The sequence below is a fragment of the Bos grunniens genome, chromosome 20 (genome assembly GCF_055505025.1).
Source record: "Bos grunniens cultivar Pamir isolate PY7600 chromosome 20, Bosgru_T2T1.0, whole genome shotgun sequence".
In the NCBI taxonomy this organism is placed as follows: domain Eukaryota; kingdom Metazoa; phylum Chordata; class Mammalia; order Artiodactyla; family Bovidae; genus Bos; species Bos grunniens.
The window spans coordinates 56,821,673-56,845,373 of NC_141184.1; the positions used below are offsets into that span (position 1 = coordinate 56,821,673).

Consider the following 23,701-nt stretch of genomic DNA (forward strand, 5'->3'; position numbering starts at 1 on the left):
ATCCAGTCATCTCATCCTCTGTTGTCCCCTTCTCCTCCTGCCCCCAATCCCTCCCAGCATCAGAATCTTTTCCAATGAGTCAACTCTTCGCATGAGGTGGCCAAAGTACTGGAGTTTCAGCTTTAGCATCAGTCCTTCCAATGAACACCCAGGACTGATCTCCTTTAGGATGGACTGGTTGGATCTCCTTGCAGTCCAAGAGACTCTCAAGAGTCTTCTCCAACACCACAGTTCAAAAGCATCAATTCTTCGGCTCTCAGCTTTCTTCACAGTCCAGTTCTCACATCCATACGTGACCACTGGAAAAACCATAGCCTTGACTAGACGGACCTTTGTTGGCAAAGTAATGTCTCTGCTTTTTAATATGCTGTCTAGGTTGGTCACGGAGAAAGCAATGGCAACCGACTCCAGTACTCTTGCATGGAAAACCCCATGGACAGAGAAGCCTGGTAGGCTGCAGTCTATGGGGTCACTAAGAGTCAGGCACAATTGAGTGACTTCACTTTCACTTTTCACCTTCATGCATTGGAGAAGGAAATGGCAACCCAATCCAGTATTCTTGCCTGGAAAATCCCAGGGACGGAGGAGCCTAGTGGGCTGCCATCTACGGGGTCACACAGAGTCGGACACGACTGAAGCAACTTAGCAGCAGTAGCAGCAGCAGGTTGGTCATAACTTTCCTTCCAAGGAGTAAGCGTCTTTTAATTAGCATAACCTTTAATAATTCTTCTTTGATACCATAGAAGTTTTAAAATGTTCTACATAGGTGGTCTGGTTAGCTATTGCTGAATAACAAACTACCCTAAATTTAATGGTGTAAGAAAACAATCATTTTACTCTATCTCATATTTTTGTGGATCAGGGGCTCAGACAGCACTCAGCGGGACGATTCTGTGTTCCCTGTAGCTTCAACAGAGGTCACTTGGTGATATTCAGCAGGCAGCAGACTGGTCTGGAGGGTTCAAGATGGCTCCACTCATATGGCTGGTTTCCCTGGGAGAGGTGGCTTAAAATCTAGGCTCAGCTGAAGTGATCAAATGGAGCACCTCCATGTGGTCTGACAAGGCAGTCTCACAGTGATCAGACCTCTTGCATGGTAGCTCAGGACTCCCAGAGGGAATGTTCATGAAACCCAGGCAGAAAAAGCAGAGTTGCAGATCACCAACCTCAGCAGTCCAGCTGCTTCCTACTGATCAAGAATGTCGCTAAGACCAGTTTAGATGCAAGAAAAGGGGAATCTGATTCTAAGAGACCAAGTAATAATCTATCACTCTAGGAAATCTTTGTGGTGGTGGTTTAGTTCCTAAGTCATGTCTGACTCTCGTAACCCCATTGACTGTAGCCCACCAGGCTCTTCTGTCCGTGAGGTTCTCCAGGCAAGAATACTGGAGTGGGTTGGCATTTCCTTCTCCAGGGGATCTTCCTGACCCAGGAATCAAACCCTGGTCTCCTGCACTGCAGGCAGATTCCCTACCAACTGAGCTACAGGGGAAGCCTAGGAAACCTTTGTAGGGGTTAATAAATCTAAAAATGTAACCCTTGGTAAAAGGATTTAAAACTGAAAAATGTATCAACTGTGTAGCCAATCTTGATTACCTCAGCCAGGAAAGTATCAAGGAGCTTAATACTTAATAAATAATATTATCCTCAACATGCTACATATGTATCAACATATATGATTTGTATCAGTGCTTCTCATGCTTTAATATCCATGTTAATTACCTAGGGAAAGTGAAAGTCCAAGTCACTCAGTCGTGTCCAACTCTTTGCGACCCCATGGACTATACATTAAATTCTCTGGGCCAGAATACTGGAGTGGGTAGCCTTTCCCTTTTCCAGGGGATCTTCCTAGAGATTTTGTTAAAAATGTGGATCTAGGATAGGGCCTGGAATTCTGCATTTCTAATAAGACCTCATGTGATACCAATGCTTCTAGTCAGATGAACAAAGTAATGGATTTCATGGGTCAAGAGACTTTCTGCAAAGGGCTATAAATATTTTGTGGCTTTCAAAGAGTATTTGTCACATATTTTTAAAAATCTGACCACAGATACATATGCAAATTTGGCTGCATAATAGAATCATTTGGGAAATTCTTAAAAGTACTGATGCCTAAGTCCTACCCCAGGTACTCTAACTGGTACAGGGATAGGGATCCTTAAAGTTTCTCTAGGTTAAATCCAGGGCTTCCTAGATTAAATCTTCTCTAGGTTAAATCTGTTGGCTCAGTGGTAAAGAATCCACCTACCAATACAGGAAGACACGGTTCAATCCTTAAGAAGATCCCCTGGAAAAGAAAATGACAACCCACTCCAATATTCTTGCCTGGGAAATCCCATGGTCAGAGGAACCTGCTGAGTTACTATTCATGGGCTAGCAAAAGAGTCAGACACAACTTAGCAACTAGACAACAACAGGTTAAATCTACTATGTGGTAAAGTGTGAAAACTAATGATCTAGATCACTTCCTATTTCTACCTACTTGTATCTTTTGGGCCATTAAATCTTCTTCAGTACATCTGAATGAGTGAATTAATACAGATCTCTCTTCACTTGAATAGGAAACTGACAATCTAATTAAAAAAGAACAACCCAAAATCGATGCTGTCATCAGCACACCCCTGCTCCCACTAGGAAGACTATCCCCAATGGACTTCATGTTATTAATAGTAAAATAAAATGAAGTTGGATGCCAAATTTAGAAATGATAGAAAGTGATGAATAAATAGGTTGCTGGGGCAAAAAAAAGTGAAACACAGAAAACTTCAAGTAAGTAGAGTGGTAAATTGCCAGGCTAGTAAAAGTAGAAATTACCATAAACCTCATCAGGATAATTAAGAAAAAACTGTAAGAGGTTTCACCTAGACTAGCATTTTGCTTAAAAACTAAAGAGTTATGAACTTGTCAATCTCTAAGTGCATGAGAAGTTTACTTAAAATGTTCTCTTAAATATTTTTAACTCTCATACTTTTATACTATGTATCTCTGCATTATACAGGGTTTCCAAAGAAAGCTATGAATTCTTACTCATTTCTGTCTGAATTAATATGCTTTTTAAATAGGCAGATACTTAAAAAGCAAATAACTTTAACTGTGAAATTCCTATTTTAGTAATGCAACTTGGAAAGTCACTTTACATTTGCCATCTTTCCTAAGCAAAATTTTGTCTATAACATTATAATGTATTTGTTATGTCAATAAAGTATTAAAGAAAATAGTAAGTTATTCTGTACCCAAGTAATATTCCACTTTTCACTACATGCTATCTTTTCTCTTTAACCTTCCTGAAGTTTTTGTTTCAGCTCTTCCCTGTGAATTAGCTCCCTTAGGTTTAACCTTCTGGACTGCATTTCTCTCCGCTTCTAAATCTTCCATATAACATAGTACATCTTCATACAGTAAAATGCAACTGTAAGACGTAGTTAATACGATCTCCTCATTCATTCGTGCATTCAACAAACAAAAATAGTCACTAGTTTTAAAGACAGGCTTGAGTAGAAATGCCCACTGCTACTTACTAATGGTGTGGTCTTAGACAAGTTTCCCAACTTTCAGTTTTCTCATCTGTCAAACGAAGATGATGTCACCTACTTTACATGATTATTAGGAGGAGAAACTGAATGTATGTAATTATGCAAAAACAACTTTGTACAATCTTGGCATAAAACTCAATGAACTGTACTTATTATTATTAGTTACTAGTATTTTTAAAAAGCACATTAGTACAATGAGAGATTGAGCAGTTTGGTCAACATCAGTAAAGATCCCAAATGCAGAGAATACCAGCTTCCCCTCTCACTCATTTGAGAGCCACAAAAAAGGTATCTGGTCACCCCACGGTAAGCAAAGATACAAAGTCCTGCTTAGGCCAGCTGGAAAACTCACTGCTTCTAGTGCCACATTTCTAAAAGGAATTAGGAAGAATAAGGAAAACAGGAGATGAGAGAAGACAGTGAGTATATTCCATTTTCTTCACCAACTCGGGCAATGCCTGACATTAAAGTCCGCTTCAGATTCTCATCTTTTCCTTTCTGATCTATCTCCAGCAACATTATAACCGCAGTGCTAGAATGGCACCTAAAGCGTCTGCCTGCAATGCGGGAGACCTGGGTTCAGTCCTTGGGTCGGGAAGATCCCCTGGAGAAGGAAATGGCAACCCACTCCAGTACTCTTGCCTAGAGAATCCCATGGACGGAGGAGCCTGGTGGGCTACAGTCCACGGGGTCACAAAGAGTCGGACATGACTGAGTGACTTCACTTTCACTTACATAAGCAATACTGGATTCTCTTGTATTTTCAGCAGGAACCCAAAGTTCCCAAAGTCCTCTGTTCATACCTACCTGTTTCAAAGAACATTTCAGGTTTTTGTTCTTCCAAGCTCCCAAGGCTGAATTTTGAATAGGTGATTTACACTGAATTCAATTATCTTTAGTCATATAAGCTGGCAAATGTGCTCTCATACTCTGTTGTCACAGAATACTGTTATCTCTGGTAGAAATACACCTCACACTGGCATGGGGGAGGAGGACAAAAGGAAAATAAATCTCACCCTTTTCCTCTTCACTTTCCTGACCTCCTTGTTTTTATTTTCACTTTATTATATCTACTTTCAAAAATCTAAATTTTTCTTGGTAAGTGTCTGAAGTAATGTCCCTCATGTTCAACTTACCATTAAACATTCCATATATTTTTGCATATCTCCTTAGAGAGATTTCATTTCTTATCTTTTGTTTCTTTCCCATCTAGACCCTACCTTTGTAGATAGACTACAGAAACAGACCAGATAGATAGACCACATAGACAGACAATTAGGTAAATTATTCTGGCTTCCTTTTTTCAGAAGACAAGACAAAGCTCTGTGTGGTGACAACAATGTAAGAAATAAATAAATCACTCTACTTTCTTGATGTGTTGTTTTTATCTTCTTGCATCACATTAAAATACAATAACTGCAGTATCTTTTAAAAAATGAGCCACTCTATCAAAAATCTTTTCACTATCTCTTAGTTGACTGCTCTGACTGCCTTAACTGCCACTCATTCCCAATAAATTAAACAATGATCACTTGGTGTTTAGTTCATTTAAAAACTTCAGATACTATTGATGCTCAAGGGAATTTAAAACACAGCAAAACTTAGTCATGACTTTTTCCAAGCCAGTTTTGTATAGTCACTGAGGGCTTTCCACAGGTGAGAACTTACCAAATAACCTTTGTTTTCAAGAAATTTTTTAAAAAATTATTCTTATTTTCCTCTACCCAATGAGAACTTTAAGAATTTCTGTTTCTCCTACTACTGAGACTTCTATTATCTCAGTTTCCATTTTCAGTGCTAATACAGTGGTAGTACCACTTATACATGTGTGTTTAGGGATATATGTGTACGTGTGTGTGTGTGTATATGTATTTTGTTAAGTTTTTTCTGTTAAAAATTTTAGCTATCTATGTAGTGAAAGTGTTAGTCTCTCAATCATGTCTAACTCTTTGCTACCCCATGAACTGTAGCCCATGAGGCTCTTCTGTCCATGGAATTCTCCAGGCAAGAATACTGGAGTGGGTAGCCATTTCCTTCTCCAGGGGATCTTCCCAAACCAGGGATTAAATTTGTGTCTTCTACATAACAGGCAGATTCTTTACCGTCTGAGCCACCAGGGAAGCCCAGTTATCTATGTAATCCCTAAGAAAAGTAAATAATTATAGCTTCTGGTTAGTTATTATATCAACATGAACAAATGACTAGAAGTATTTTTACCAAATACATAGACTGCTAGTTGGGAAGATCTGACTTAAAATAATGCTATTATAGCAAATACAAATTTCACTTGGGCAGTTTCCAGGGGAGAACCATAAAAGAGATGGGCAGAAATTCTCCAGAGTACTGAAACCAAGGTATCAGTTCAGTCACTCAGTCGTGTCTGACTCTGCGACCCCATGAATCACAACATTCCAGGCCTCCCTGTCCATCACCAACTCATGGAGTTCACTCAGATTCATGTCCATCCAGTCAGTGATGCCATCCAGCCATCTCATCCTCTGTTGTCCCCTTCTCCTCCTGCCCCCAATCCCTCCCAGCATCAGAGTCTTTTCCAATGAGTCAGCTCTTCGCATGAGGTGGCCAAAGTACTGGAGTTTCAGCTTTAGCATCATTCCTTCCAAAGAAATCCCAGGGCTGATCTCCTTTAGAATGGACTGGTTGGATCTCCTTGCAGTCCAAGGGACTCTCAAGAGTCTTCTCCAACACCACAGTTCAAAAGCATCAATTCTTCGGCTCTCAGCTTTCTTCACAGTCCAACTCTCACATCTATACATGACCACTGGAAAAACCATAGCCTTGACTAGATGGACCTTTGTTGGCAAAGTAATATCTCTGCTTTTGAATATGCTATCTAGGTTGGTCATAACTTTCCTTCCAAGGAGTAAGCGTCTTTTAATTTCATGGCTGCAGTCACCATCTGCAGTGATTTTGGAGCCCAAAAAAAGAAAGTCTGCCACTGTTTCCACTGTTTCCCCATCTATTTCCCATGAAGTGATGGGCCCAGATGCCATGATCTTCGTTTTCTGAATGGTGAGCTTTAAGCCAACTTTTCCACTCTCCTCTTTCACTTTCATCAAGAGGCTCTTTAGTTCTTCTTCACTTTCTGCCATAAGGATGGTGTCATCTGCATATCTGAGGTTATTGATATTTCTCCTGGCAATCTTGATTCCAGCTTGTGCTTCTTCCAGCCCAGCGTTTCTCATGATGTACTCTGCATGTAAGTTAAATAAGCAGGGTGACAATATACAGCCTTGACGTATTCCTTTTCCTATTTGGAACCAGTCTGTTGTTCCATGTCCGGTTCCAACTGTTGCTTGCTGACCTGCATATAGGTTTCTCAAGAGGCAGGTCAGGTGGTCTGGTATTCCCATCTCTTTCAGAGTTTTCCACAGTTTATTGTGATCCATACATCCACACAGTTTATTGTGATCCATACAGTCTGGTAGGCTGCAGTCCATGATGTCACTAAGAGTCTGACATGACTGAGCGACTTCACTTTCACTTTTCACTTTCATGCATTGGAGAAGGAAATGGCAACCCACTCCAGTGTTCTTGCCTGGAGAATCCCAGGGACGGGGGAGCCTGGTGAGCTGCCATCTATGGAGTCACACAGAGTCGGACATGACTGAAGCGACTTAGCAGCAGCAGCAGCAGCATAGGACACATTAAGTAAGGGGGAAGTGATCACACAGTGTAATCAAAATTACTACAACTGTGAGCCCATGGAGTTACAAGAGCATAGAAGAGCAGTACCAAATCCAGGCCTGGAGGAAATAAGGTTAGACCCAATCTTTCATTTTTCTCCAATAATCACTTCTGATTATAGATATTTCCTGTATTGCCTTAAGCCTTTTGGTAATTATAAGGTAAAACTGGAGATAGGGAAATGAGATTTATTCTCTCGCAGAGGCCACCTTCTGAATTCCTAACCTCAGTCTTGTGCAACCTTCTTGGTGGATTGGTTGAGCCCAAGTTGGTTGCACAGCTTGGGCTCTAATTTCCTCCCCTATTGCACCTTCCCTTCCCATTCATTTTCAGAGTAAAAGGAACCAGCCTATTTTGTACCTAGATTTTCAGCTGGTACTAGTCAATCATAATTAATTCATTCATAAATGTAATATAAAGAATAATGAGTAAAAATAATACTCAATTTTATCTTGCTAGAAGGTGAAAGAGGAGAGTGAAAAACCTGTCTTGAATCTCAACATTAAAAAAGCTAATATCAAGGCATTGAGTCCCATCACTTCAGAGCAAATAGAAAGAGGAAAAGTGGAAACAGTGACAGATTTTATTATCTGGGCTCCAAAATCAAGGTGGACAGTGACTACAGCCATGAAATTAAAAGATCCTTACTCCTTGGAAGGAAAGCTATGAGAAGCCTAGATGGTATATTAAAAAGCAAAACATCACTTTGCTGAAAAAGGTCCATCTAGTCAAAGCTATGGTTTTTCCAGTAGTCGTGTATGGATGTGAGAGCTGGACTATAAAGAAGGCTGTGCGCCAAAGAACTAATGCTTTCAAATTGTGGTGCTAGAGAAGACTCTTGAGAGTCCTGAAGCTCCAATACTTAAGCCACCTGATGAGAAGGGCTGACTCATTGGAAAAGACCCTTATGTGGGGAAAGACTAAAAGTAAAAGGAGAAAGAGGTGGCAGAGGATAAGATGGTTAAATAGCATCACCAACTCAACGGACATGAATTTGAGCAAATTCCAGGAGACAGAGAAGGACAGGGGAGCCTAGCGTGCTGCCGTCCATGGGGTCACAAAGAGTCGGACTCAGTTTAGCAACTGAACAACAGCAAGAACTAGATCCATGATGAGATCCAGGCCTTCTAATTAATAAAATTCTCCTTGTAAGTTTTGATGCAGTGAAAAGTGCTAAATCCAGCATCAAGATTAAGCTGTTAGCTAACATAAGGGAGATAAAATAGCACTGATTATTTTAATCTTAAAAACAACAAAAATAAATTTATACAAATAGATAGATATTTGTATATTTATACAAATAGATATTTATACAAATAGATAGATCAGGCTTCTAATCTATCTCCAGATCACTAATACAGGACTCACTTCCTGCCACACCACACACACATATACACACACAAATGGGTGGGATCAAAGAGAAACAAATCAACACAGACAATAAAAAAAATATTTCACTTGATATTCTCTGTAATTAGTATACTAATAGTAAGAACTGGCATACATGTAATAATTTACACAAAAGCAGATAAGCCTTAGACAAATAGTTTCAGAATGTACAAAGAAGAGGAAAAATGAGAAGCAAATAGGGTTGATCATGAGCAAATCTACTGGCAGTGAAAACACAGCCATCAGCAATGGTGACAGAGGTGGCAAGAAGCAGGCTCAGCCAATGGGAAGATGCCAGCAATAAAAAGAAAACAGGAGTTCTGCAATAGGGCAGAAGAAAGCAACAAAGCCATGCAAACTTTTCTATTTTCCCTCCACCAGTGTATGTAATGAGACACCAGAAGCAACCAGTAACTCAAGAAAGAAAGGGAAGAAGTGAAAGAAGAAGAAATAAGGGAAAGAAAGGAATTAAGAAAAGGAAAAACAGACCATAATTGTATAAAATAATTTAGGTTGATCAAGGATGGTCACACAATCATTATCCTCAAGGTACCAATGGCATACAAACTAGTACTTTTTTGCAATCCAAGGAGGAAGATTAAGTGGAAGAACGCTCTCTTAAATATAAGTATACTTCAGTTTCCCTGGCTTCCCTGGTGGCTCAAACAGTAAAGAATCCACTTGCAATGCAAGAGACCTGGGTTCAATCCCTGGGTCGGGAAGATCTCCCCAGAGAAGGGAATGACAATCCACTCTAGTATTCTTGTCTGAATAATTCCCCAGACACAGGAGCCTTGAGGGCTATAGTCCATAGGGTCCCAAAGAGTTGGACACGACTGAGAGACTAACACACATGCTACACTTCAATTTATCCCACTAAATGCAATGAAAAAGCAATAAAATCCAGACAGATTAGATAGAATATATATTTGAAAACTCTGAAAAGTTAATTGGTCCAGATAGATTCTGGGAGAAGAATAGTATTTAAAATACTGACATGCTGGTTTATAATTTTTTTCTTCACCTATCACCTAAACTCAATATGCTTAGAGTAGACACCAGGATGCAGACAGAGAGAGCTCCAGGAGAAGCACTCTTAAATTTTTCTTGAAGAACAGAAAGGGAGATACTAATGCTCCAAAAGAGTGCTTTGTTCCCTCACACCTGGACCCCAATTAATCCTGCGGTTGTGGCAACAGGCAGAGGCAATGGGAGCGTGTGAAAACCAAGCTAGAGAGCAGAGGTTTCTCTGTTTTGAGGACCTGTGGTTAAAGTAGTATGAGGCAAACAGCCATTGTTTTTTCCCTCCCTCGGTCCCCCTGCCAACTGCCTCTTGGCCCTAGACGCAAAGGTACTTACAGAAGTACACAGCCATGTATGGCAACTAAAGTCCTAGTTTTCTGGGTAGACAATTTTTAAAAGAGGAACACAAAGACACTGGAAAGTTTGAGGGTAATTTGGGGCTGTGAAAGCTCAGGAAAGGAAACCCATAAAGTCATTTATGAACTCCTAAGCTCACCTCTGACCTGCATCCAAATTCATTCTGAGGCCAGCATCACTCCAATAACAAATGAAAGATAATACAACACAAAAAAATTATAGGCCAATATCACTGATGAACACAGGTACAAAAATCCTCAACAAAATATTAACAAACTGAATCTAACAATACACTAAAAGAATCATACAAAATGATCAAGTGGGATTTATCCCAGGGATACAAGAAATTTTCAAATCTGCAAATCAATATGATATACTACATTAACAAATTTAAGAATAAAAACTATGATTATCTCAAAAGATACAGAGTTTTTGACAAATTTTAACACCAATTTATGATTTAAAAAAAAACCTGCCCAGAAAGTGGGCATAGAGGGAACTTACCTCAACATAATAAAGGCCATATATGACAAACCCACTGTTAAAATCATATTTAACAGTCAAAAGCTGAAATTATTTCTCTAAGATCAGGAACAAGACAAGGAAGCCCATTCTCACTACTTTTATTCAACATAGTATTGGAAATCCTAGCAACAACCATGAGACAAGAGAAAGAAAAGGAGTCCAAATTAGATCCAAATTGAAATAAGTAAAACTGTCACTGTTTGCATTGACATGATACTCAGAATCTCAAAGATGCCATCAGAAAGCTCTAGAGCTCATCAGCAAAGTCAGTAAAGTTTCAGATATAAGATTAATACACAGAAGTCTGTTTCATTTCTATACACTAAACAACCACCAGAAACAAAAATTAAGGCAACAATCCCATTTACTATTACATCTCTAAGAATAAATCAACTTCAGTCAGTTCAGTCGCTTAGTCGTGTCCGACTCTTTGCAGCCCCAACTTAAGTAGGTAAAAAAAAAAAAACTGTACTCTGAAAATTATGAGATGTTGATAAAAGAAATTAAAGGATGACATAAAAAGATGAAAATATATACTGTGTTTTTGCACTGGAAGAACTAAGATTGCTAAAATGACCATAATACTCTTCTTAATCTACAGATTCAATACAATATCTATCAAAATACCAAAGGAATTTTTCACAGAACTGGAATAAAATTTGTTTTATAATTTGTGTGGAAGCACAAAAGATCCCAAGTAGCCAATATAATCTTGAGAAAGAAGAACAGAGCTGAAGGAATCAGGCTTCTTGACTTCAGACTATATTACAACATTAGAGTAATCAAAACAGTACATCACTGGCACAAAAATGAACTCAGAGATCAATGGAACAGAAGAGAAAGCCCAGAAATAAACCCACACACGTACAGCCAATTAATATGTAATAAAAAAGGCAAGAATATACAATGTGGAAAAGACAGTCTATTATAACCCACTCCAGTATTCTTGCCTGGAAAATCCCTTGGACGGAGGAGCCTGGTAGGCTACAGTCCATGCGGTTGCAAAGAGTTGGAAATGACTGAGTGACTTCACTTCACTTTATAAGTATAAAATATAAATACTTTATATTTTATAAATGGTGCTTGGAAAACTAAACAGCTACATTTAATAGAATGAAATGGAAACATTCCCTAGTACCATATACAAAAATAAACTAAAAATGGATTGAAAACCTAAATACCAGAAACCGTAAAACTCCTAGAGAAAAACATAGACAGAACAGTTTTTAATGTAAATCATAGCAATCCTTTATCAGCTGTGTCACCTAAAGCGAAGGAATTAAAAACAAACAAATGGGACCTAATCAAACTTAAAAGTTTTTGCACAGCAAAGGAAACCATTGATAAAATGAAAAGAAATTCTACTGAATGGGAAAGTATTTGCAAATGATATGACCAATAAGAGGTTTATATATAAATAGCTCTCACACCTCAATATCAAAAAAATAAATAAACAATCTGATTAAAAAACAAGCAGAACACTTGAATAGACATTTTTCAAAAGAGAGCATGCAGGTGGACAGGAGGGTACATGAAAAGATGCTCAGCACTGCTAATCATTAGGGAAGTATAAAGCAAAACCAAAATGAGGTATCACCACACACAATGGCTACCATCCAAAAGAACACAAATAAATATTGCTGAAAATTCGGAGAAAAGAAAACTCTTGTGTACTCCTAGGAGTACAAGAATGTCAATTTTTCACAGTGGTGCAGCCATTGTGGAAAACAGTATGAAGTTTTCTCAAAAAATTAAAAATAGATCAAAAAAACACTAATTTGAAACAAACATATATAACATTGCACCTCAGTGTTCATAACATTAATTACAACTGCCAAGATGTAGGAGCATCCTAACTGTCCATTAATAGACGGGTTGATAAAAATAGATATGATATAGATATACACAATGGAATACTCCTAAGCCATAAAAAGAATTACTTTTTTTAAAAAGAATTTTACCATTGCAACAATATGGATGGACTAGGAGGATATTATGCTAAGTGACATAAGCCAAATAGAGAAAAACAAATACTGTACGATATCACTTATATGGAATCTGAAAATACAACAAACTAGTGAACAATAATATAAGCAGAGTCACAGAGAACAAACTAGAGGTTACCAGTGGAGAGCATGAATGAGGGGGCAATTTAGGGATAGACGATTAAGATATAAAAACTATTATGTAGAAAAATAAGCTATAAGAATATGTTGCGCAACACAGGGAACATAGCCAACATTCTATAGTAACTATAAATGAAGTATAACCTGTAATAAATGTGAATCACGGACTATCCTGGTGGCTCAGTGGTAAAGAATCCTCCTGCCAACGCAGGAGACATGGGTTCAATCCCTGATCTGGGAAGATCCCACATGATGCAGAGCAACTGAGCCCATGCAGCACAACTGTTGAGCCTGTGCTCTAGAGCCTGGGAACCGCAACTACAGAGCCCACGTGCCGCAACTACTGTAGCCCACATGCCCCAGAGCCCATGCTCCACGAGAGAAGTCACGGCAGTGAGAAGCCTGCCCACCACAACTAGAGTGGCCCCTGCTCTCCCCAACCAGAGAAAGGCATGCACAGCAACAAAGACCCAGAATAGCCAAAAATAAATCAATAGAAAGAAAGTAAAATCACTTTGTGTTTAAAAAAGAATTGTGAATCACTATAGTGTATACTTGTAACTTATATAATATTATGCATCAACTATATTTCAATTAAAAATTCAAAAACTGAACTTCTAATCACAGCTCAGGTCAAGACTGATCACTAGATGGCACACGCATGAGAAAGCAACATAGTGCTACAAAGATTGTGAAAAATGCAGCTGACATTGGAACATAAGTCTATATGTGAGTGGGAAGCGGTTCCCTGAACATAACCAGATTGACTGCTTGTTGAAACAAAACTATTAACAGTATCCACAGAAATGAAATTATATCATAGTCTTATAATAATCAAAATGTCCAGAATATAATCCAAAATTACTCATCATTAAAATAACCAGCAAAATCTCAAAGTGACTGGGAAAAAATAAAGGATGCCAATGCTGAGATGACAAAGATGTTGGAATTATCAAAGATTCTAAAGTAGTTGCTATAAAAATACTCCATGAATCAAAAACACTCTTGAAACCAATGGAAAAATAGAAAATTTCATCACTTACACAGATAATATAAAAAAGAAACCAAATAAATATTTTGAACTGAAAACAAACAAAAATTCACTGGATAACCTCAATAGCAGAACAAAGATAACAACAACAAAAAAAGGAATCCATGAACTAGAAAATATACTGTTAGGTAGTTAAGATAGGAAAAAGGAGTCCAGAATGGCAGTGGCTAAAAGACAAGGAAGGGAAAAGCCCACGAACATAGAACAAAGGAAGGTCCAAGGACCAGAGTGAGGACCTCAGGTAGAACAAGCAGCACTCCTAGCTAGCCCAGTTTACACAGGGCAGGCCCAGGGGGAGGAGAAAAAAAACATATAAAAAGAGGAGCCAAAGGGCTGGGGGTCTCTCTCTCTCTTTTCTCTTCCAGTCTTTTGGGTCAGCATGCCTTCATGCCTTGAGGATGCATTTTCCTTTATTTTCTAAATAAAACTGACCTGCAATACGGAACTGTATCACTGATCTGTCCGAGAGCTGTGACATGGTCTGTCCAAGGGCGGTGATGCTGGTCCATCGCTTCAAATTTCTGTTGTGACAAAACAGAACCGAAGAAATTACACACTCCTCTGACATATACCAATAGAAATTATTCAGCCTGAAAAACAAAGAGGAAAAAAAAGTGTGTTTTTTTTTAAATGAACAAAACCCTAGGGACTTAAGCAACTATAACAAATGAGCTACCGTTTGTGTCATCTGTATCCAAGAAAGAAAGGATAAAGTGTGGTGCTAAAAGAACAAAAGGTACTTAAAGAAATAATGAATGCAAACTCCACAAATTTCATGAAATAAATTAATAGAGTCAAAAAGCTCAGAAAAACCCAAAGAAATTATTCCCAGGCATATCATAAACTGCTAAAAATAAAATACAAAGGAAAGCAACTAGATATATTAACAACACTTTACATTTAAAGAAAAAATAATTTGAAAGACTTAAATTTTTCATCAGAAACACTGGACTCCAAGAGAGTGGAACACCATATTTAAGGAAGTGAAAGAAAAGAACTGTCAACTTAGAATTCTGTATCTATCAAAACTTTCAGGAATGAAGAACAATAAGAGCCTTTTCAGATAAATAAAAATTAAGAGAATTTATTGTCATAAGATATGCTTTCAAAGAAATGTCGAAAGAAATTCATATAAAAGGAAATAAATTTACCAGAAAATGAATTTGAAATATCAAAAATTAAGAAAAATAAATAAAAATGAAAAAAATCTAGGTAAACTGGGAGACTAGTCTTTTCTTCTTGGTGCTTTAAAATATGTTTACCAGTTGAAAGCAAAATATAACAATGTGTGATGGGATTTACAATTGAACTAGATGTATATGGCAACCCACTCCAGTGTTCATGCTTGGAGAATCCCAGGGACGGGGGAGCCTGGTGGGCTGCAGTCCATGGGGTCACTAAGAGTCAGACACGACTGAGCAACTTCAATTTCACTTTTCACTTTCATGCATTAGAGAAGGAAATGGCAACCCACTCCAGTGTTCTTGCCTGGAGAATCCCAGGGACGGGGGAGCCTGGTGGGCTGCCGTCTATGGGGTCACACAGAGTCGGACACGACTGAAGCGACTTAGCAGCAGCAGCATCATAAGACAATGACATGAAGAAAAAGTACATAGTATTATATGACTGTAAGGTATTTACCTTTCTCATTAAGTGCAAAATACTGATTCTAAAAAGGTAGTGAAGAGTTAAAAATGCATATTGTAAGCCCCAGAACAACTACTAAGAATATAAAGAGATACAATAAAAACACTATACATTAAAATTGAACACTAAAAAATATGAAACTAACCCAAAACAGGCAGGAAAAGAAAAATAGAGAAGCAAGAAACATATAGATGAAATACAAATACTGAGATACTAAAATTTTAGACATAGCCCAAATATATAACTATATTATTTATATACAGATGCTCAAAATAAAAAATGAAGAGAGAGATCATGATTTTTTTAGTTTTTAAAAGACTTTTCCTAACTATCCCTCCCCCTCTGGCAACCATAAGTTTGATTTCTAAGTCTGTGACTCTCTTTCTGCTTTGTAAGTTCACTTGTATCATTTCTTTTTAGATCCCACATGTGAAGAATATCACCCAGTATTTCTCCTCTGACACTTCTCTCAGTATGACACTCTCTAGGTCCATCCATGTTGCTGCAAAAGGCATTCTTTCTTTCGAGTAATATTCCATTGTATATATGTTCCACATCTTCTTTATCCACATCTCTGTGGATGGACATTTACATTGCCCATATCGTGGCTATGTAAACAGTGCTGCAGTGAACACTGGGGTTCATATATCTTTTAGGATCATGTTTTTTCTCCAGATATATGCCCAGGAGTGGGAGGTCAGTGTTATATGGTAGCTCTATTTCCAGTTTTTTTAAGGAACCTCCACACTGTTCTCCATAGTGGCTGTACCAATTTACATTCCCATCAACAGTGTAGGTGGGTTCCCTTCTCTCCACACCCTCTCCAGCATTTGTTGTTTGTGGACTGGGAAGGTTATGTACACTCTGCTATATTTAAAATAGATAACAAACAAGGACCTATTGTATAGCACATGGAACTTTGCTCAATATGATGTGCCAGCCTGGATGGGAGTGGGGTTTATGAGAGAATGGAGACATGCATATGAATGGCTCAATCCCTTCACTGTTCACTACCACAACATTGTTAATCAGCTATACCCCAATACAAAATAAAGTTTAAAGTTTGGAAAAATAAAATTGCATTACAAAAAAAAAAACATTGCCACACTAAAAAAGAATTTTCCTTCAATAATAAGGGAGAAATTAAGATATTCCTTTGCCACTAGACCTGCTTGCCTTCCAAGAAATGCTCAAGGTTGTCCTGAGGGTGAAATGAAAGAACATTAAATGATAACTCAAAGCTGTATGAAGAAATAAACATCTTAGTAAAGATATGGGCAATTATAAAAGCTAGTATTGTTGTAAAACTGGTTTGTAACTCCATCTTTTATTTTACACATGCTTTAAGAGACAAACATATATTTTTCAAATTATTAGTCTAGAAGCTAGTGATATGCTTCCCTGTTGGCTCAGATGGTAAAGAATCCATCTGCAATGCAGGAGACCCGGGTTCAATCCCTAAGTTGGGAAGATCCCCTAACTTTAGTTTATAATTCTATGTATCTACATAATTTAAAAGATTAAGCATTTGAAATAATTATTAGTTTATATTTGGGGGTAACACACTGTATAAAGATGTAACTTTGTGTCATCTACACCAAAAAGGGCGGAGATGGGCCTGTAAAAGAGTAGAGTTTTGTATGTTATTGAAGTTAAGCTGGTGTGAATTCAAATTAGAGTGTTATAAATTTAGGATGTTAAATGTAATCCCCATGGTAACCACAAAGAAAATAGCTGTAGAATGTACACAAGAGAAAATGAGAAAAGAATTTAGACACATCCTACCAAAAACTCAACTAAGCACTAAAGAAAGCAGTAATGCAGGAAATGAGAGACAAAAGAGCTATTAAGCATACAGAAAACAAAGAGCAAAATGATGAAAGAAGTCCCTCATCAGCAATTACTTTAAATACAAAGGATTAAACTTGCCAGCCAAAGCACAGAGATTGGCAGAATGGATAAAAACACTGAGCTAACTCTGTGATATCTATAAGATATTCATTTTAGCTTCAAAGATGCAAATATATTGAAAGTGAAAATACAGAACAAGATATTCCATGCAAATAGTCACCAAAAATGAGCAGGGTGGCTATACTAACATCAGTCAAAATAAACTTTAATGGAAAGAGTTCACAAAAGACAAAAACATTATATATCAAAAAAGGATTCAATACATCAAGAATATATAACAATTATAAACATTTAAGAATCCGGTAATAGACAAGAAAATGTATGAAGCAAAAGCTGACAGAATTGAAGGAAGAAATAGTTCTTCAAAATAGTTGAGGACTTTAATATCCCACACTCAATAATGGATAGAACAACTAGACAGAGGTTAATTAAGGAAAAGAAAACTTAAACAACACAGTAAACCAATCAGATCTAATAGACATAAACAGAACACTATTCCCAACAAGCTCCTTGGAAGAAAAACTATGACCAACTTAGCATATTAAAAAGCAGAGACATTACTTTACCAACAAAGATCTGTCTGATCAAAGCTATGGTTTTTCCAGTAGTCATGTATGGATGTGAGAGTTGGACTATAAAGAAAGCTGAGGGCAGAAGAATTGATGCTTTTGAACTGCGGTATTGAAGACTCTTGAGAGTCCCTTGGACGGCAAGGAAATCCAAGCAGTCAATCCTAAAGGAAATCAGTCCTGAATATTCATTGGAAGGACTGGTGTTGAAGCTGAAACTCCAGTACTTTGGCCACCTGATGTGAAGAACTGACTCAATGAGACCCTGATGCTGGGAAAGACTGATGGCAGGTGGAGAAGGGGACAACAGAGGATGAGATGGTTGGATGGCATCACCAACTCTATGGACATGAGTTTGAGTAAGCTCCGGGAGTTGGTGATGGACAGGGAAGTCTGGTATGCTGCAGTCCATGGGGTTGCAGGGTCAGACTGGACTGAATAACTGAACTGAGCTAATTCCCAACAATAGCAAAGACATATTTTTCTTAAATGCCCATGGGAAATTTTCCAGGATAGAATATCAATCAGTTCAGTTCAGTTGCTCAGTCGTGCCTGGCTCTTTGCAACCCTATGGACCACAGCACACCAGGCTTCCTTGTCCATCACCAACTCCCAGACATTGCTGAAATTCATGTCCACCCAGTCTGTGATGCCATCCAACTATCTCATCTGTTATCCTCTTCTCCCCCTGTCTTCAATCTTTCCCAGCATCAGGGTCTTTTCCAGTGAGTCAGATCTTTGTATCAGGTGGCAAAATCTTAAAGTTTCAGCATCATTCCTTCCAATGAATATTCAGGACTGATTTCCTTTAGGATTGACTCGTCTGATCTCCTTTCTGTCTGAGACTCTCAAGAATCTTCTCCAACACCACAGTTCAAAAGCATCAATTCTTCGGTGCTCTGCTTCCTTTATGATTCAACTCTCATATCCATATGTGACAACTGGAAAAACTATCACTTTGACTTTATGGACCTTTGTTGGCAAAGTAATGTCTCTGCTTTTTAATGTGCTCTCTAGGTTAGTCATAGCTTTTCTTCCAAGGAGCAAACATTTTTTAATTTCATGGCTGCAGTTACCATCTGCAGTGATTTTGGAGTCCAAGAAAAGAAAGTCTGCCATTGTTTCCACTGTTTCCCTATCTATTTGCCATGAAGTGATGGGACTGGATGCCATAATCTTAGTTTATTGAATGTTAAATTTTAAGCCAGCTTTTTCACTCTCCTCTTTCACTTTCATCAAGAGGTTCTTTAGTTCTTTTTTGCTTTCTGCCATAAGGGTGGTTTCATCTGTGTATCTGAAGTTATTGATATTCCTTCTGGCAATCTTGATTCCAGCTTATGCTTCATCCAGCCTGACATTTCTCATGATGTACTCTGCATGTAAGTTAAATAAGCAGAGGGAAAATATACAGCTTTGACATGCTCCTTTCCCAATTTGGAACCAGTCCATTGTTCCATGTCTGGTTCCAACTGTTGCTTCTTGACCTGCATACAGGTTTCTCAAGAGGCAGGTCAGGTGGTCTGTTATTCCCATCTCTTTAAAAATTTTCCAGTATGTTGTGATCCACACAGCCAAAGACTTTAGCGTAGTCAATGAAGCAGAAGTGGATGTTTTTTCGGAATTCTCTTGCTTTTTCTATGATCCAATGGATGTTGGCAATTGACTCTCTTTTGCCACACAGTCTGTGTTGGGCCACAAATTAAGTCTCAGTAGATTTTAAAAGATAGATATCATACAAAGTATATTTACCAATCACAAGATATCATATAAAGTATTTTCACCAACTATAGTGTAATGAGCTTAGAAAGTTAATAACAGAAATAAAACTAAAAATCTAAAAACTTTCAGAAATTAAATAACATACTTTCAAGTGATCAATGAATTGAAGAAATCACAAGGAAAATTAGAAAATACTTAAATGAATGAAAATGAAAATGCAACATACCAAAACACTGGGTTATAGCAAAAGCAGGGTTGGGGGGAAATTTATAGCTATTGGTACTTACATTAAAAAACAAGAATTATCTCAAAACAATAATCTAGCTTTACAACTTAAGGAACTATAGGAAAAAATAAACAAAGCCCAAAACTAGCAGAAGGAGCATAACAGAGGTAAGCAAAATAGAGAACAGAAAAATGATAGAGAAAATCAATGAATCCAAAAACTGGTTCTTTGAAAAAGTCAACAAACTTTCAGCTAGATGGATTAAGAAAAAAAGACTCAAACTGATATAATCAGAAGTGGAAGTGGGAACTTGACCAAGATCATGGAGAGGAAGACCCTGAGATCACCTTCTCTCACAGGCGCACCAAACTTTAAAATTATTTATGAAGCAGTAATTGATAAAAAAGACCAGAACTTACCAGAAAAGATCTTCTACAATGAAAGCTATAAAGATAAAACCACAATAAGGTGAGTATGAGGGCTGGAATCCTGGTATAGTAGTCAAGACCCATACCCTCTGGAGAGTGACCTAAAGATAAGAGGATCATTGCAATTGGAGAGGTTCTCACTACAGAGCAATGGGTCTGCGCCCCACACTGGGCTCCCCATTCCGGAGCCCTGCAATGGGAAAATGAGCCACCAGAATGTCTGGCTCTGAAGGCCAATGGAGCCTACTTTTGTGAGGTGCAAAGTGTGGTGGGAAATAGAGCTCCACTCTTAAAGGGCACATACAAAATTTTACATGCTCCAACCCCAGGGAAGAATTGGTAATTTGAATGGAGCATGGTTTCAGACCCACCCACTGATCTTGGAGAGTTTCCCAGAGAGGCAACTTGAGCTCATTGTGGGGACACAGACTTTGGTAGCACCCACTATGCTCATTCTATCATATGGACACTTGTGCTGGCAAGTGCCAATTTGGAATACTCCCTGTAGCTTATTAGCACCAGGACCAGGCCTCACCCATCAGCCTTTTGGCATCAGCACTAGGACATCTCAGGCCAGGCAACTAGACAGGTGGGGACAGAACTGTGTCCATCAGCAGGCAGGCTGCCTTAAGACCTCCTAAAAGAGCCTACAGCTTCTCTGGGACATGACCCTACCCACCAGAGGGCACAGTACCTGGCCACACATACCAGTGTACAGGGACTAGCCCCAGTACCCCCCAAGTCCTGCAGATAAAGACCCTGGATCCCAGCTTTACCCATCAGTGGGCAGGCACAAGCTCTAAGAGCCCCTGGGCCCCAAGCCCTGACCATGAGCAGGCTCAAACAACAACCCACAGATCCCCAGAGTCCTGTAGCAACAGACCTTATAATCAAGCTCCACCCATCAGAGGGATAGCACAAGCTTCAGGACACTCCAGCTATGTCAAGAGCCAGCACCTCCCAGCAGTGGGGCAGCACCAGCTCTAGGACCCCCAGGGCTCTTCAGCCAGAGATACCAAGTCCTGGCACTGCCCACCCATGAGGAAGCATTATTGCTAGAACTCCCTGGTCCCCAACTTGCCCACTGACAGACTCCAGCCCCAGGATCACGACAGCTCCCACAGCCTCCTTTGTCAAGACCCAACCCAACACACAAGCAGGCCAGCACCAGCTCCAAGATATCTTAGACTTCTCACCCACCAACCCCAGGATCCAGCCCCACTTACTGACCCTACCAATCAGCTGCTGGCAGCCTCCACACCATCAGGGACCAGCAACCAACTGGACCAGGGCCCAGCCATGACTACCAGGAAAATATTAATGAAACTAAGAACTGGTTCTTTGAAAAGAGAAATAAAATGAATAAACCTTTAGCCAGATTCATCAAGAGAGAAAGAGAGGCTCATATCAATAAAATTCTAAATGAAAAAGGAGAAATTATAACCTATACCATGCAAATACAAAGGATAGTAAGAAACAACCACAAGAAAACTATATGTCAATAAAATCGACAACATACAAGAAATGGAAAAATTCCTAGAAATATCTTGAAAATGGAAACACAACACATTGAAACATATGGGATGCAGCAAAAACAGTTCTAAGAGGGAGGTTTAGTGATAACAAGAAAGATCTCCAATAAACAACCTAACTTTAAACCTCAAAGAACTATAAAAAGAGGAACATGCTAAGCACAAAGTCAGATGAAGAAAGGAAATAATAAACATTAAAACAAAAATTAGAGAACACGAAAGCAATAGAGAAGATTAAGATTTTTAAAAAGATAAAACTAAGAATTGGTCTTTGAAAAGATAAACAAAATTAACAAACTTTCAGCTAGATTCACCAAGGAAAAGAGAGAGGACCCTAATCAGTAAAATTGTATTTGAAAGAATAGAAGAATATTTGTACATTAATACTACAGAAATACAAAGGATAATAACAAACCACTGTGAGCAACTATATGCCAACAAACTTGACAGCCTAGAAGAAATAAGTAAGTTACCTGAATCATACAATCGACCAAGAATGAATGAGGAAGAAAAAAATCTAAACAGACCAATAAGAAGAAGAATGAATCAGTACCAAAAATCTCCCAGGAAAGAAATGTACAGGATCAGATAGCTTCACTGGCAAATTTTCCCAGATGTTTAAAGAAAAATTAATGCCATCCTCTCAAACTCTTTCAAAATAATCAAATGGTAAGGACCACTACAAAGCTAATTCCATGAGTTGATTACCAGATATTAAAGACAGATAAGGACACTATAAGAAAAGTACAAGGCATCTTAGTTCCCTGACCAGGGATCTAACCCATACCGATACCTATAGCTGATGCATGTTGATATTTGGCAGAAACCAACACAATACTGTAAAGCAATTATCTTCCAATTATAAATAAATTTAAATAAAATTTTTTAAAATAAAAGCTATTTTCCTTAAAAAAAATTCTTAATGGAATTTGCAAAGATTAGATAACAATCCTAAAATTCATATGGAACCACAAAAGACCCCAAATATCCAAAGCAATCTTGGGAAAGAAGAAAAATGGAGACACCACACTGCCTTATTTCAAACATTTTAAAGCTATCATAGTCAAAGCAGTATGCTACTAACATAAAAATTGATATGTAGGCCAACTTAACAGACTCAAGAGCCCAGAAATAAACCTAGCTATATACAAGTGCATCAAGAACACACAATGGGCAAAGGACATTATCTTTAATAATGGTTCTGTGAAAACTGACTCTCCATATGCAGAAAAATGAAACTGAACCCCTATCTTACAGCACTCACAAAAATTAACTCAAAATGGATTAAATACTTGAATGTAAGAACTGAAACCATAAAACTCTTTGAGGAAAACACAAGTATGATACAAATAGTTCAGGCAACAAAAGCAAAAATTAACAAGTAGAACTACAACAAACTAAAAAGCTTCTACACAGCCAAGGAAATAATCATCAAAATGAAAAGGCAGCCTGTGAATTAGGAGAAAATACTTGCAAATCATCTACATCTTAAGGGGTTAATATCTAAAATTTATAAGGAACTCAAAATGGCAAAAACACAATCCAATTAAAAATGGGCAAAGGACCTGAATAGACATTTTTCCAAAGACAACAAACAAATGGCCAACAGGTATGTGAAATTATGCTCTACATCATTAATCATCAGGAGAGTGCAACTCAAAGCCACAATAAGTTACCACTTCACACCTGTCAGAATGACTATTATCAAAAAGACAAGAGATAACAAATGTTGACAAGGATGTGGAGAAAAGGAAATCCTCATACACTGTTGGTGGGAATATAAACTGGTACAGCAATCATGGGAAAGCATGGTGATTTCTCAAACAATTAAAAAGGAAACAACCATATTACCTAGCAGTCCCACTTTGGGCTATATATCCAAAGAAATGGAAAAGAAGCAAACTACTGACATATGTAACAACTTGGATAGAGCTCAAGGGCATCAGGCTGAGGGAAAAAC

General features: G+C 38.2%; 1 long non-coding RNA gene across 4 annotated transcripts in view; it reads right to left on the reverse strand.

Annotated features, from left to right (window-relative positions):
- LOC147350438 (uncharacterized) overlaps positions 1-23,701 on the reverse strand; it is a 130,516-nt gene that overhangs the window by 50,068 nt on the left and 56,747 nt on the right. For 2 of the 4 annotated variants that reach the window (XR_015148854.1, XR_015148856.1), the window contains exon 2: positions 14,142-14,299. This is a non-coding gene — a long non-coding RNA (uncharacterized LOC147350438). The remainder of the gene's footprint in view (positions 1-14,141; positions 14,300-23,701) is intronic. The other 2 variants (XR_015148855.1, XR_015148857.1) reach the window with 1 other exon arrangement.